General features: G+C 41.4%; 1 long non-coding RNA gene across 1 annotated transcript; it reads right to left on the reverse strand.

Moving 5' to 3' along the window:
• Positions 1-859: 859 nt before the first annotated feature.
• LOC109105885 lies at positions 860-3468 on the reverse strand. The gene is made up of 3 exons (XR_006159529.1): positions 3037-3468; positions 1440-1519; positions 860-1093 (listed from the first exon to the last, which is right to left on the reverse strand). It is a non-coding gene; the product is annotated as an uncharacterized LOC109105885 (long non-coding RNA).
• Between the last annotated feature and the right edge of the window lie 11488 nt (positions 3469-14956).

Here is a 14956-nt window from a genome sequence, read left to right on the forward strand (position 1 = left end):
TGCCAGAAAATAGAACGAGGAATCATTTTACTGACGGGGATTTGTCAGGTCGCCCCGCTTCCAGAGTAGACGATATCAGTGATTATCCTATTGCGTTGCATCACGCCGCTCCCGTCCAACTAGACACATGCATTAAAAATAAAACAAAAACACAAAAAAAACTATAAACACACACACACACGAATCCCTTTGGAACCCGATCATGCACAACCAAATTTGTTTGCTTGATCCCTCCGTAGACAAAAATACATGCAAAAAAATCTCAGCCCAGTTTCTTATATAAAGTGACTCTTTTCAAGCTAACTTTAATTTTACTTGCGTTATCATTGGTTAATATTACTTGTCTGTTATCTTGTAGAAAAGCATAAATTAAACCCTTTGTAGCCTACCACACTTGACTGCTGTTCAGAATTTCTAGTATTAACATTACAAGCTTGATAATTTGAGTAACACTTTAATTTATGTCTGTATGAAGGTGAAAGGTTTGTGTCAGGTGGTTCTTTGACTCCATGCAATGCATTGAAATCCAAAGCCATTTTCATATTCTTATTTTCTTCCAAATAATGATGATCACAATTTCCGATGAGAAAGTTAAAGGTGACAAAGGCAAGAAAAAAAAAAAAACCTTGATGTTTAACTGAATCAGGAAGAAGCTGCTATACAAATGTTAATTTGATTCATATTGCCTCACAGAATTAATGATACTGACAAACGTCTCATACTTGACTATGACAGTTAATATTACACTTTATTTTCTAGTGAAAGAAAATTCACTGAGCCTGTAATAAACTTTAAAACAATCTTTTTAATAAAACATTAAGGACACACTTTTATGTATTAACTGCTGAAAGCATTGAGGTGAGGGGGGGTTGACTTTATTCACAACATAACAGACTACATATTAACATATTAACATTAATAGAAAGATCTCTAATAGAATAATCCATAACATCTGCAATGGACAAGATGCAGGCCGTGTTTGGCAGACACTGATTATGGACTGCACTTAATGAAACTTTGTTGCAAGATGGATGTGGGAATGATGGAGGGCTATCGGTAGATCTGTGCTTCTTAGCATGTTGTCCTAGGGTGTCTGGTGGAGAAAAGAAGTGGAAAAAAATGTTAGAGCATTTTATAAGGAAATAATGTTACTGAAGGTGTAAACAATAATACAATATTGGGCAGTGAACACCATGTACAATGCACACAATACTGTCAACAACCTCTGTACTAGATACTACACAGCTGTGCCACTGAAATCAGATTCATGAACATGACTGTCACAATATTTATTTGAATAATGTTTTTGGGTGAACCATCCCTTTAAGGTCCATGTTTGATAGAGATAATTGCTCATTTAGCAGTATTGCTGTGAAAGCTGACTAAAACTGAACAAAGTTCTGACTACCATACATTAAAAACAGCACAGAGCAACTAACCCAAAGCTGCCCTGTGTATGTGTGCCCAAACTGTGGGCCCCTACATCCTGCCCGATGTTGTCCTCCAAACAATGTGAAAACTGGTCAAAGAAAACCAAATATAGTGAATGTATTTATGTAGGTTGTGCTACACATTAGAAAAAAAAAAAAAAAAAGGGTTAAAATACAAACATGACAAGGTAAAACAAAAAACTGTTTGCTTGCCATTTTAAAACATAAAACGTATTAAAAATACTAAAAACAAAACACCCATTAAATGTTAACTGTTATGGGGAACATGTATTCACGTGTATATACACGTATATTCTGAATATAGTAAATTAACATAGCATTTGTTTTACATGTAACTAGTAATTACATGTATACCCCTTTACAAGTTTTGTACTCTGTATGTGACCCAAATAATCCTATCTACTCCAAGTTATAAAAGCTGCTGCTGGTTCAGATTTAACAGATAAGTCTTGCCTCGACTGGACTCGTCGTGTCAATTGTGATAAGACTTTTAGTTGTATGGATGTCGCCATCTTTGATAATACTTTACTATACTACTTTGCTTTAATTAGAGCAGCGGTTCTCAGCTCCAGTCCTCGTGCCCACCAGCTCTTCATATTTTGCATGTCTCTCTTTGTTAATACACCTGATAAACTGTTCCCATTGTCATGGTCCCTACACAGTGTCCATTGCTCCCTACTCCCTGAGCAGGGTTAATCTGTTGAAGTTTACTTCACTTCAGAACATTCATTCATGGATTTGTGCTGCACAACATCTTCACACACGGACAAGTGTGACATCATATACCTCTGTAAATAAATACAATTTAAATTCACATCTCACTCACTTCAGTGCACTTTGAATGGAACATATATGTTTGCTTCGAACTGGAATCATGGTGGAATATCCTGTGATGTTCACTTCGCAGGACACTTACATTCAAACAGAACAAACCTGTGAAGCCATAAGAGAAATGTACAAAATGTGCAGAGCTGGGGGGGGGGAATCACAAACAGAATACTCGAGGACTGGAATTGAGAACCGCTTAATTAGAGGAAATAATCACAAATAGAATACTCCTTGTCTTTAGTTACTTGTTCATACAGACAGCATTCAAAACACTATTGTAAGCAGTTGTGTGTAGAGAACATTGAGACTCACATCTGTAAGTAGATGCGGTTGTTACTCCCAAACAGTGATAGTGTGAACATAGCCTACCTATGAGTCATAACAGTTTGTCCTTTTGTTTTTCTTTACAATTAATTGGGTTAAACTGGCTTCTGCTTTTCAACTCCGGACAAACTTTATTTTATAATTTATAATTTATTTTTTTTCATGGTGTATCACATAGCCTACATTCCAAACGTATTTGTTCTTCAATTTGCATTCTCTGAAGACTGGAAATGTTGTGGAATAACTTGCCTTTTTAATATATAAAGAAAACAAAATGTGGCATTTTATCAAATTAATCTAAAACATTATTGGATTATTAAGATAATGGTTGCAGCCTAAAAATGAACCATTCAAATATAGACAACAGTGTGCTAAACAACTGTTTACATGTAGGAAGAGGTTTGGTGGTGAAAAGTGGGAGAAAGATCCTCACCCAAAGTTTGGCCTGTAATATCCACAACTGGTGCACCCAGAGGGTCTGGGGAGCTGGCGGCAGAATGAAGGAGATCCGCTCAAAATCTGCTTTACAACATTAAATCTTGGTTATATGAGGTAATTCTTCTTGAGTGGTCTGATGGTCCTCAATGGAAGTTTGTCGACACCCCCTAGTTGTCACCGGATCCTGATAAAGAAAAAGTTATTTTAGGGTTGGGTGGTATGAAATGTATATTGTGGTGACAATAAGAGTGTCTACTCAAAGATTTTATTGCTGTATTGTTTGTGGTATGTAAATATATCCAATGCAGCACAGGGGTCTGTTCTTCATACGTCACTTAATACAACTGAGATGAAATGTCACATCCAAGATGATGATATCATCATGCTAATCAGCATCTGGCTAATTCGGTTCTTCGAATGCACCTGTTGTTGATGATTAGTATGGCTGGATTGAGTTATCTGAGATAATTGCGGGTTCATGGGTTGGTTTAAAAGGGGTTATGTATCGATACTCTAAACCACGATCAGCAATGTAGCGATTGGCTGGCGGCAAGACAGCAACGTAATGACATCATATAATTAAAAAAGACACCTGACGAAAAACTTGACAAATTTCTGGACTTTTATAAGGAAACAGCCAAGAGAACAAAACTACATAAATGTTATAATAGATAAATGAAAATGTGGACTGTTTTTTTTTTTTTTTTTTTTTTTTTTTTTTTACATGATTCCCAATTATTTATATTCACGACTTCTATTATTTGAACAGGCTTTACATTTTTATTTCAAAGTAGTAATTAGCAATTCATATTTCAAATTAAATTTTATATTTGAACAGCTTTTTTTACGTGACAGCATTAATTAAAGTTTCTTAAGGGTCAAGATCATGTTATCTGCATCTCCTGCGCTCCATCAAGCCACTCCCATAATATCTGTCACCACCCAAATTAACGCACGACTCTGCATTATCTGTGTGTAAGACTCGAATACAATTATGAAGTAATTATTTTATGCCGAATAAATCTTTCAGTGAGTAAAACTGGCTGTGTCTATAGTATTAAAGACTACACAACATTATTATATAATCTTTAAATTAATTTTTAAATGATTATTATTTTAAATGATTATCCCTGGATTAGTAGGATACTCTACTAATAAAGTAGCGATGGTAACGGACAGATTTTAAGTATCAGTTCTGCTTAAAAAGATGCAATCTAATCCTGTTTACATGAAATAAGCTGCTCCCGAGCCGGTTTAAGCTTACGGACATGTTGCTATGACAGCAACTCCAGGATGAGCTTCGAAGAGCCAAATGATCCAAGATCATGCCAAACCGTCAACAATAAAATCCAGCTAACTGAGTTAGCAACGTACGAAGAATGGAACCCAGGACTACTTAAAGTTATTGACATGTTAGAACAAATAAAAACAATGCATGGATGAGAATACATATCTGAACTGAAGTTAAGCGTAATAAGCCTCGACAAAGAACTCAATGCAGTACTCATCCTGTCTGACAAACCCAAAGTGTACACAAGTCATCCTCGTGGAGCTGCTTCCGTGTACAACAGTGAGCGCAAGCTAGATTAAATTGATTATTATATTTTGAATATGGATATTTTTCTTACAAAAATGCATTGATTCACTACAGGAGGCCTTTGTTCACCCCCCAGAGCTGTTTGAGACACTATTTTTATTATGAATGGATGCGCTTTATTTTATTCATTTTGGACTGATGAACTGCAACACCCGCTGAGTGCCATAAAACAGCTTGGAAGATCAAAGTCAGTTTTTAATACAACTCTGATTGGATTCATCTGAAAGAAGGAAGTCATATACACCTATCATGGCTTGAGGGTGAGTAAATAATAGGCTAATATAATTTTTTGGGTGACCTATCCTAATGTGCACATGCATGTCTTTAGGTTACATGGGTTTGGAATTTAATGGATTTATATTATTGCATACACTTACATTTCTAACATTATTACAAAACATAAAAATATGTTCTTTAAATTAAAAATTCTGCAATGCATTTACGTGTATCGGAGTTGATTTGGGATCAAATGTTATGTCTGTTGCTAACTGAACATAGCCTATGCACCGCGGTTGGTTGCAAAACGCGTTGCTTCAACATATGGTCCGGTAAAACGGTTTAAAATTAGTTCACTTTTAAAAATCTTACAACAATCCCACCAATGACAAACATACTATCATAAAACCACACAGTTCCACCTATCATACTTTACCTCTCAACCATCACTCCACCACAACTTGCCCTGACTGACTTCTTCATCCATTGGCTTATTATCGACTCGCGGGCGTACATCGCCACCTATGGGGTTGCTCAATTATATTTAACAAAGAGGAACTCCCAGACTAGGAGGAAAAGAAAGAAGTAAAACAAAACAAAAAAAAATATATGACTTATATTTTTGGTAACACCATTGCTTTGAATATAGTAGGAAAACACAAACACTATTTGAAAACCCAAGGTTTTTTTTTTTTTTTATACATTTAATGCCAAGTTAACATAGTGTGTCGTATCATTGTACATGAATAAAAAAATAAATGAAAATATTTTTTTTTTCTTAAAACTTAAATTGTTACCCGCATGCCAAGCCCGCGAAACCGGTCAGCCAGCTTATAGGCTATGTTGCAGGTTTTTTTTTTTTTTTTTTCTGGCAATTTTCTAGTTGGTAATAAACATTTAAACAGTTATCCATTGTATTTGATGTTGTAGGGTATTACAAAAAAGAAATATAATAAGGAAAAGTAGGTGATATCTTAGCGGTTAGCTACATGTTAGCGATGAATCTTGTTTCTCCCACAATGCATTGCATGACGTCACATGAGGTACTCGCTTTTGGACGACAAATGAAAGCCCGCCTTGATACCATTGAGAGAGTGAGACGAGTAGTGAGAGTAGTAGCTAGTGAAAGAGATAGAAAAAAAAACATATAAAAATCATATAACATCATAAATAGATAGTGAGAGATAGCATAGCATAACAGATAGCTTAGAGAAAGAGTAGATAATAAATAGACAACATGGTTTATTACTGTGTTTGTGGCGGGTGCAAGAACTCCAGCAAAACTGGACATAGGGTCCATTGTTTTCCCAAGGACAAAGGGATCTTCCGAAGCTGGGTGCAATTTGTCAAGATTAGGCGGGCAGATTTTTCAGCTAGCTCTGTCACCGCCTACTCGAGAATATGCAGCGCGCATTTCAAGGAGGAGGATTACCACTCAGGGGATGCCAAGATGGTCGCACTTTCTTTAAAAAGCATGAGGATGGCTAAGTTAATTCCTACCGCCGTGCCCCCTCCCCCCCCCCCCCCCCCCCCCCCCCCCCCCCCCCCCCCCCCCCACCCCACCCCCCCCCCCCCCCCCCCCCCCCCCCCCCACCCCCCCCCCCCCCCCCCCCCCCCCCCCCCCCCCCCCCACCCCCCCCCCCCCCCCCCCCCCCCCCCCCCCCCCCCCCCCCCCCCCCCCCCCCCCCCCCCCCCCCCCCCCCCCCCCCCCCCCCACCCCCCCCCCCCCCCCCCCCCCCCCCCCCCCCCCCCCCCCCCCCCCCCCCCCCCCCCCCCCCCCCCCCCCCCCCCCCCCCCCCCCCCCCCCCCCCCCCCCCCCCCCCCCCCCCCCCCCCCCCCCCCCCCCCCACCCCCCCCCCCCCCCCCCCCCCCCCCCCCCCCCCCCCCCCCCCCCCCCCCCCCCCCCCCCCACCCCCCCCCCCCCCCCCCCCCCCCAACCCCCCCCCCCCCCACCCCCCCCCCACCCCCCCCCCCCCCCCCCCCCCCCCCCCCCCCCCCCCCCCCCCCCCCCCCCCCCCCCCCCCCCCCCCCCCCCCCCCCCCCCCCCCCCCCCCCCCCCCCCCCCCCCCCCCCCCCCCCACCCCCCCCCCCCCCCCCCCCCCCCCCCCCCCCCCCCCCCCCCCCCCCCCCCCCCCCCCCCCCCTCTGTGAATGCAAACCTCTCTGCTTGTCCTGTCCCGAGGTCGAGAGACACCGTCTGTCGCAAGCGATATATTGCCACGGTAAGCATCATGCTAACGTTAATGTTTACAAGCTGCGTTTTAGCTAGATCTGTGTGTATTTTGCATACCGTGTTCCCTTTGACTCAGCCTCCACTACAAGCATGATCACTCTGACATTAGAAGAGCATATTTCGTGATTCACGAATATGAGCCAAAACAAAACTGCCCTGAAGTAAATGTCCAGTAATATGGACATCGGGAATCGTCATGAAAGCTTCATGGCTAACGTTTAATGTTTGGATCAGTGGTTATGATAATCAAGCGGCTTTCACAATAGTGTGTTTGCGTTTTGTGTTAGACTGCTACGGTTCTCCTTCACATATATTTGACCGTGACCGTGTAGTGGAGGCTAAACGCAAGTAAACACAGTTTACCCACCTCTGAAATGTCAGAAACAGTTTATCCACCTCTCACTTCAAAGTTTAGCTACTTCTCAGTAAATTCACTACCTCATAGAGTTTATGCACCACATGTACTCTAGACATTTATAACCACTTATTATATTTGTTTTCGCAAATGATGACAGATACCTCACAGCAGGAGACCGTGGAGAGTGTCGATACTGGGGATCAGCCCTTGCCCTCCTCCACTTCTGACGCTGTGACACAGTGTTATTTGAAGCCCCCCCGATGGTCTCGCGGTAAGTCTTGGATATTTTAAGGGGTAGATATTCTGTCTAAATCCATTGCCAGTATCTATGCAAGCAGGACATTTTCCATCCACATTGATTAAATTAATACATAGCCTACACCAAAACATAGCCGCTTAGATTTGCCATGATTGTCACATGTTTGGGTATGTTTACTGCCTCTCCACAGCTGTGCAGGTGAACCTGAAGCCCAATATGGTCAGCGTGGGCACACAGACATCTTTCAGCCCACAAACCTCCACTCCCCTCGCTAGTCCTGAACAGACAGATGATGAAGATGATGATAATGCCTCTGTCGTTAGTGACTTATCGTGGGTGCCCGAAGAGCCGATGCATGAGGAGGACTTGTTTGATGAGGAGCCACCTTACGCGTGTGACCCCCACCACAAGTGAGATAATTTAAAACCAACATAAACCATTTTGAATGCTCATTTTATTGTGTACTGTAGCTTTGGTAGTTTGAATGACACCTCCCTCCCTCCCTAATTTTTTGTTGTTGTAGTGGCATTGACAAATTCATTGTTTGCCAAGAGGAGCTGATGGGCCTTTTTGCCATCTGTCCGGCCTGTTGTGAGAGGTCAGATAGTAGCATCGTGCAGCAGGAAGGAACTTTTGTTAAGATCAAGCAGGTACGGTTTTGTTTGCGCAGCAGGCCATCTGATTAGAAAATCAGAATATCTAATTACAATCTGATAGCTCTGACTGTCTTGCCAGATAATTTACAATGTATGTACCAGGCTGGCTTTAGTCTGTTGGTTTGTGATGGCATCATATTTGAGTGTTATACTGTATTGGTCATGTGTGTTTTCATTGAAAACATATGAAACCCAGTAATGTACAGTACTTAATCTATATATGAATCCTGATATACTGTTGATTACTCTTTTTTTTTTTTTTTACATATCTAGGTCTGTGCATCATGTGGCTACCACCGTTTTCTGGCAAAACCAGCCAATCCTACACAGGAATATGCCAGCCTGCAACCTCCTTTTAAGTGGGGCCATTCATTTCACTGGATGTTTGGCCACCCAGACATTAAGAATGTTGACTCTGTTTGGCCTGCAGTGCATCAGTGCGAGCAGTTTCTTTCGCCATCAGCACCGCTACACTATCCCTGTAATCGTTCAGGCCTGGCAAAACGATCAAGCAAAGAATTTTAGTGACCTACGGGCAATGGATGGCGGGCTAGTTCTTGCTGGTGACTGCAGGTAAACCAGTGTGAGAGCTCATAGACCAGTTGCACGTTTTGATTTTGTTATTTGTTATCATGTAGGGTGGCTTTAGTTGGCATTTGCAGATGACATGGTGGATTGTCTTTACAGACCTTGATTATTAAAAACTTGAAACATAATTCAATTTGTAATTAATTCCAGGTCAGATTCTCCTGGGCACTGCGCGAAGTATGGATCCTACTCTCTGATAGAGGACAGAGTGAACAAGGTGGTGGATGTTCAGCTTGTTCAGGTAAACCTGATGTTATTAGACAAATAAATTAACTCTGCAAATTGGTAAACTGATTGTATCTTAATATAACATCTTTTCACTAGTACAACGATGCATAGAGCTTTATTGTGTATTGCCTAACTAGAGTACAGTGTATCATAATACCTGGACCAGCAACGCGTCGGTTCATTCACGCCTCCTTCAACAACACCAGCATTCTACACTTACACTGTTATGTCATGTTGCAGAGCTCAGAGGTCCCCAACAGCTCATGGTGTGAGCTTGAAGGGCTCAAGCGCAGTGTTGACCTGCTGAGGGGAAAGGACCTGCATTTGGCAACGCTGATCACGGACCGTCATCGCCAGGTATTTACAATAAAAATGCAGTATAGAATGTAAATATCTGAATTGCATTGAAGCTGGATGTTTGTGGTTTGCTGATGCACTGAGGGCCACACAGGTCAATCATCCACAAAAGTTTGTTTATTTCTCCTTAGGTTGCCAAATGGGTGAGAGAGGAGCTGAGCCCTAAAGGGACACGGCATTATTTTGATGTGTGGCACATTGCCAAAAGTATGTATCCATTGTTGGAACCTTGAAGCAGTTTTTGTTAGTGCATATCAATTAATACCATTTGTTCTAAAACAGGTCTGGGGAAGGCATTGGATGCAGCTTCAAAAGAGTGTGACCAACTACAGTTGTGGAGGCCTGCTATAGTGAATCACCTCTATTGGACTGCAGCCTCAACCCCAGATGGCAACCCAGCGGTCATGGAGGCCAAATGGAGAAGTTTAGTCAACCACATCCAGGACATTCATGACCATGACACCCCTGCCTTCTCCAGTTGTGCCCATGGCCCTCTAGACGGGGATCAGCGCAACAAAGAGTGGTTGGACCCAGGTACAGTACACACAGTATGTGGTATTATGCACGCTCTACAGTTTTGTTGTATTTGCTGTCTGAGTGATTGTTTGGATGCTTTGACATGTGACCTTTGTGATGAAATGTTTTCATTCACTGGCAATCTCATAACATTTTGTTTACTGTTTATGTTTGCTATAATTCATATGTGTGTCTGTCTGCCTCCCTGTCTTGGTCTTTGCAGGCTCATTGGCAGCAGTAAAGTTGGAGAACATAATCATGAGGACTGCCTTACTGAAAGATGTTCGACAGCTGTCTCCGCAGCACCAGACCTTCTCCCTTGAGGCTTACCACTCCCTCATCTTGCACTTCGCGCCCAAGCACACAGGGTTTTCATACCTTGGGATGTATAGCAGGTCAGTGCTATCCAATGGAATAATACTGCCAATTATTATGCCGTTTATAGTAATCATAGTACCTATTATCACGCCTATTGTAGTATTTTGTCATGCATACACCAAGTTAAAAAAATTCTCAAATGTGTTATTTTGTAGGCTTCTCTTAGCGGCGCTGCATTATAATCACAATGCCAACCGCGAGACAGCACGGAGAAGTGATGGGACAGAGAAGTACTGCGTGCGGTATCCGCGCTTCAGAAAAGGTGCCCATGTGGTGCTTCCCATCAAAGAGGCAGCCTCATACGGTAAGCAGTGTCATGCAGTTCTATCATATTTTGAGATGGTGCACGAGACATCTGTGATCAGTGGCAATGATCTTTATACAGTATTATTATTATTATGTCTGCAGGTTATGCAACATCATTAATGAAGGCCCTTCGGGAAAGCTACACCAATTCACCTGCAGCTCTTCGAGAGGTTAGCGACAATTTGTCCTCCGATGCACCCGCCCCCATCGCCAAATCCTTCGAACAGGTTCCTAAGGAGGAGGCCGTCAGCCTCTACCTAGCCCGGCAGTCACATTACAAAAAAACCTAATTTCACATTATTATTTTTTTTTTCCACAGACAAGTCCAATGATTTAGTTGTAAGTATTTATTTTAGTTGTTAGTTATCTTCTTTCCCCTCTGTCCCTGTCATCTCATTTGGTGGTGGTTTCCTGCATGCTGCATGGTTTGTTTTTTTCTTTGTTTGCTGTTGCTTTGGTTTTACTTTGCACAAAAATTATTACTTTTTTTTCCGTCTTTCAAAATAATTTACCAATCATTTTACCTGTGCCTTGTCAACCCCTCATGCTGCATGTCTGCTCCTCTGTCTGTTATTTGCATGAAATTTGTTGCATGTAATTCAAAATAATTTACCAATCATTTTACCTGTGCCTTGTCAACCTCTGTGTGCGGTGTTGTCTGGGCTCACTGTGTGTCTGCTTGATGTGCTTTTGCTGTGTGTGTGTGTGTGGTGTGTCTGTCTGTGTGTGTGTGTGTGTGTGTGTGTGTGTGTGTGTGTGTGTGTGTGGGGTGTGAGAGAAACAAAAGAAACTGTGCAAACGTTTCAGGTCAGTAATCTTCGTCCTTGTTCAGTAAATGTTCAGTAACCGTTACAAGCAATGCCAATAAACTGTGTTTTCTTATCAAAATTCATGTGTTCTGTGTAATTTATAAAATTTTTAAGGGCAATTGGGGGATCACAACAGAATAAGCAATTATTTTTATTAAATTTCATAAAAAACACAACATTGAAAGCCCTGATAGGTCTGGTCACCACTTTGAAATTGTTGTCTGATGGTTGAAACCACACAAGAGGGTAGAGGCTTCCTTATACTCCTGCCTAAAACTCCATAAGCCCAGCGTATAGCCTGCCTGTACGCAGTGTACCGGTATTGCCTAGGGATAAGTAGGAAAGATTCTTAAGTTCAAAACTGTAAGTAGGTTGGAAACGTCATTTTAAGCCTTCTCTTATGCATGTTTATTGTGTATGCAACACATCTCTTGTCACCTATAGCTGTTGTTCAAAAGACTCAGTGTAAAAAGACTGGTAAAGTAAACATAAACCATGAACATACTCGTGCGTGCTGGCTTGAAGGGGACCATGATCCTGCCTGAAGTGTGAGTATGCTATGTGTAGCACAAACGGATTCAGGCAGCATGCCTCAAATCCAGGATGCTGTGTTAGGCACGTTACATCTGCTGGCCGCGGGGTGAGGTCCTCGACCAGCGACCAAAACGCGCTCACCTCCCACACAGACACCTGCCAAACACAGCGACACAGACGCATACTACTCACTCCCTCTACCGTTAAGCCTGACTGTCAATGACAATTAATCACGAGGAAAACTAGTTGGCACTATCAACAATAATCACACTGAAGACATGACCAGCCATCAGCGTCGGCTACATTTGCAAACAACATTTTCACCGGAGAAGGAGGTAAAAGCTTAGAAATAAACACTAGGGGTTCACAGGTGGGACTGTCAAGCTAGCCCATAGCTAATCACTGTCACTAGATATAAAGAAAACGTTGACTTTTATTCGGTGCTATTCACTGACAGTAAAAAAAAGTTGTTATTGTATGCACTGCTGTTCACAGACTACTAGCTCCAGCGGTCATTTGCTGCGTTTCTAAATGGTAGCAACTCACCAGGACACTTCAACAACTCTCCAGTCATTCTCCTCTGACCATGCATTTATTTGTCTTTGATTGCCATCGGCTCTCGGTATTTCCTCATTCGCCCTGTCACGTCTAAACGGTTCGAAATTATATGGCTGTGGGCCATCATAAATGTTAACTGTGGGTCTTTCCACCTCTTCCTCATCCCAGTTAGACGCCATAGTCACTGAGTGCTAGAACTAGTTCTAGTAGCTGAGCTGCAAGGCTGAGGCTACCTTCCAGCACGTCTACCTCATGTGACGTCATCGCCGAATTTGCGTAAAAAATAACCGTTACTAACCAAAAACTACAAAAACTGGACTTTAACACCATTTTGGAGACATTTCTAACTTTATATACATATCTTGACTGCTTTACGTACCCATTAATCGAAAGTAGTGTTTAACCTGCACCATAGCCTTTAAATAAGCCGGGGTCCGTGCCACCGCGCGCACAGCCTGACTCCCCTTTGAGTGACATCCCCAGCAGTGCGTTTCCCTGAGGTAAAGTACTTTTTACTTAACCAATTTAGTTCAATTACTTTTTTAAAGTATGGACCGACAACAAAAGTAAATGACATTTAAAACTATGAAGAAAGAAAGTAATAATATGTAATTATAATAAGTAATTATAATAACAAACCGTCTGAGGGAACAGTTCGTTTTTCTGAGGATTATAATACTAAAAACAATAGCAGGCGTTTTCACTCATGAAACCAATTAAATTGTAATAAAAACTGGTCTTTTAGAAATTTGTCTTTTCCGTTAAATGTATCACATTTCACACAGACGATTTTCCGTCATTTAATATGTATATAAATATATATACAGTCCGCTCATCAGCGCCGTTAAACACCTAAATGCCGTTACATCCGTGTGACGTCATTGCTAAGTGAGCCAATCCGCTCCGTTTGAGAGACACTCTTTCATTTCAGAGTTATGTCATATTAACGTTACTTTAAAAGAGACCAATCATACAATTATTCTTAATAATATCTTCATTATTCACAATTGTATGGAAAGTAGTGAGTTGTCAGTTTTAACTGCGAGCGCGTGAACTCTCTCTCTAACACACGCTGGCGCGTGCACTTAGAGCGAGCGAGCGAGAGAGAGAGACAGAGAGAGCGAGAGAGAGAGCGAGAGAGAGAGAGAGAGAGAGAGAGAGAGAGAGAGAGAGAGAGAGAGAGAGGAAACTCATAAGCCTTGACACCTTTATAGAAATCGGTCATCCCTCATTTTGTAACAACCATAATAATAATAATAAATATAGCTGCAAGCAGCAATTACCGGGGTTCAAGCAGTTTAAGACCTTTGGGGTGGTCTCGGCCAACCTGGATGTATGGCTGACAAACTTTGACTTAATGAGATTTTAAATGTTGTAACAGTGGTTTTATAATGTTTTGACATGAATCCATAAAACCTTTGAACAGTACTGTTTAAGTTAGTTGAATTAGCCCATTAGTGATCTTCCGCTGCCATCTAGTGGTTAAAAATGGCTATTTCTCATCAAAACACTGTGTTTTTAAAATTTATAACTATTAGAGTGTTATTTTTTGCCCAATCCCTCTTAAATTTTGCATGCTTCTCTAGAATGAAAATATGCATTATTTTACACAGTTTTGATCATTTGTGGGCTGTCTGTTTGTATTAATAGGCCTTTGGTTACACTACGTACAGAACCTATCAGAAACATGACCAGTTTATAGTTGTCCCAATGCAAATGTTAACATTTTTTTTGATAATTATTGACCTAGATAAGCTAGAGAATTCTACTGAAGTGGTTTTATTGATTTTCAGCTTAAAACCTTGAACTAGTTTGTAAATTAGCTTATTTCATTTATTTTATATAATATTTAATTAACAGTTTTATTGACAACATTGGTCCCAGAGGCAAGGTCGTTCAGAATGAGGATATCTATCCTACGATATGAAGATCTAGTGTTTGTGCGAATAAATGAGCATTTTCAACTAATTTGAGGCCATTTACCATATAAAATTGTGTTTTTGAGACCTGTTTTGTTACTGTTGATATAGCGCCACCTTGGGTCCGATCTCCATGAATCTTTGCATGCTTTGTTCAGAGTCATCTGCCACAATTGTTTTCACCAAGTTTCATAAAGTTTTGACTATTTGTTTTGAGCTTTATAGGCTTAGGGGTATGTTTGGCCAATCTCCATTTCTAAATTACCCCTTTAAAGTCTAACCCAAAGAACAAAATTCAAGATTTTTTCGATAATTATTGATTCTAGAGAGTCAACAGAATATTACAGCAGTGGTTTGGTTTGCGATTCGGGGCGAAAAAACCTAGGACTAGTCGCAAAAGGTAT

This window comes from Cyprinus carpio, unplaced genomic scaffold (genome assembly GCF_018340385.1).
Source record: "Cyprinus carpio isolate SPL01 unplaced genomic scaffold, ASM1834038v1 S000006586, whole genome shotgun sequence".
Lineage (NCBI taxonomy): Eukaryota > Metazoa > Chordata > Actinopteri > Cypriniformes > Cyprinidae > Cyprinus > Cyprinus carpio.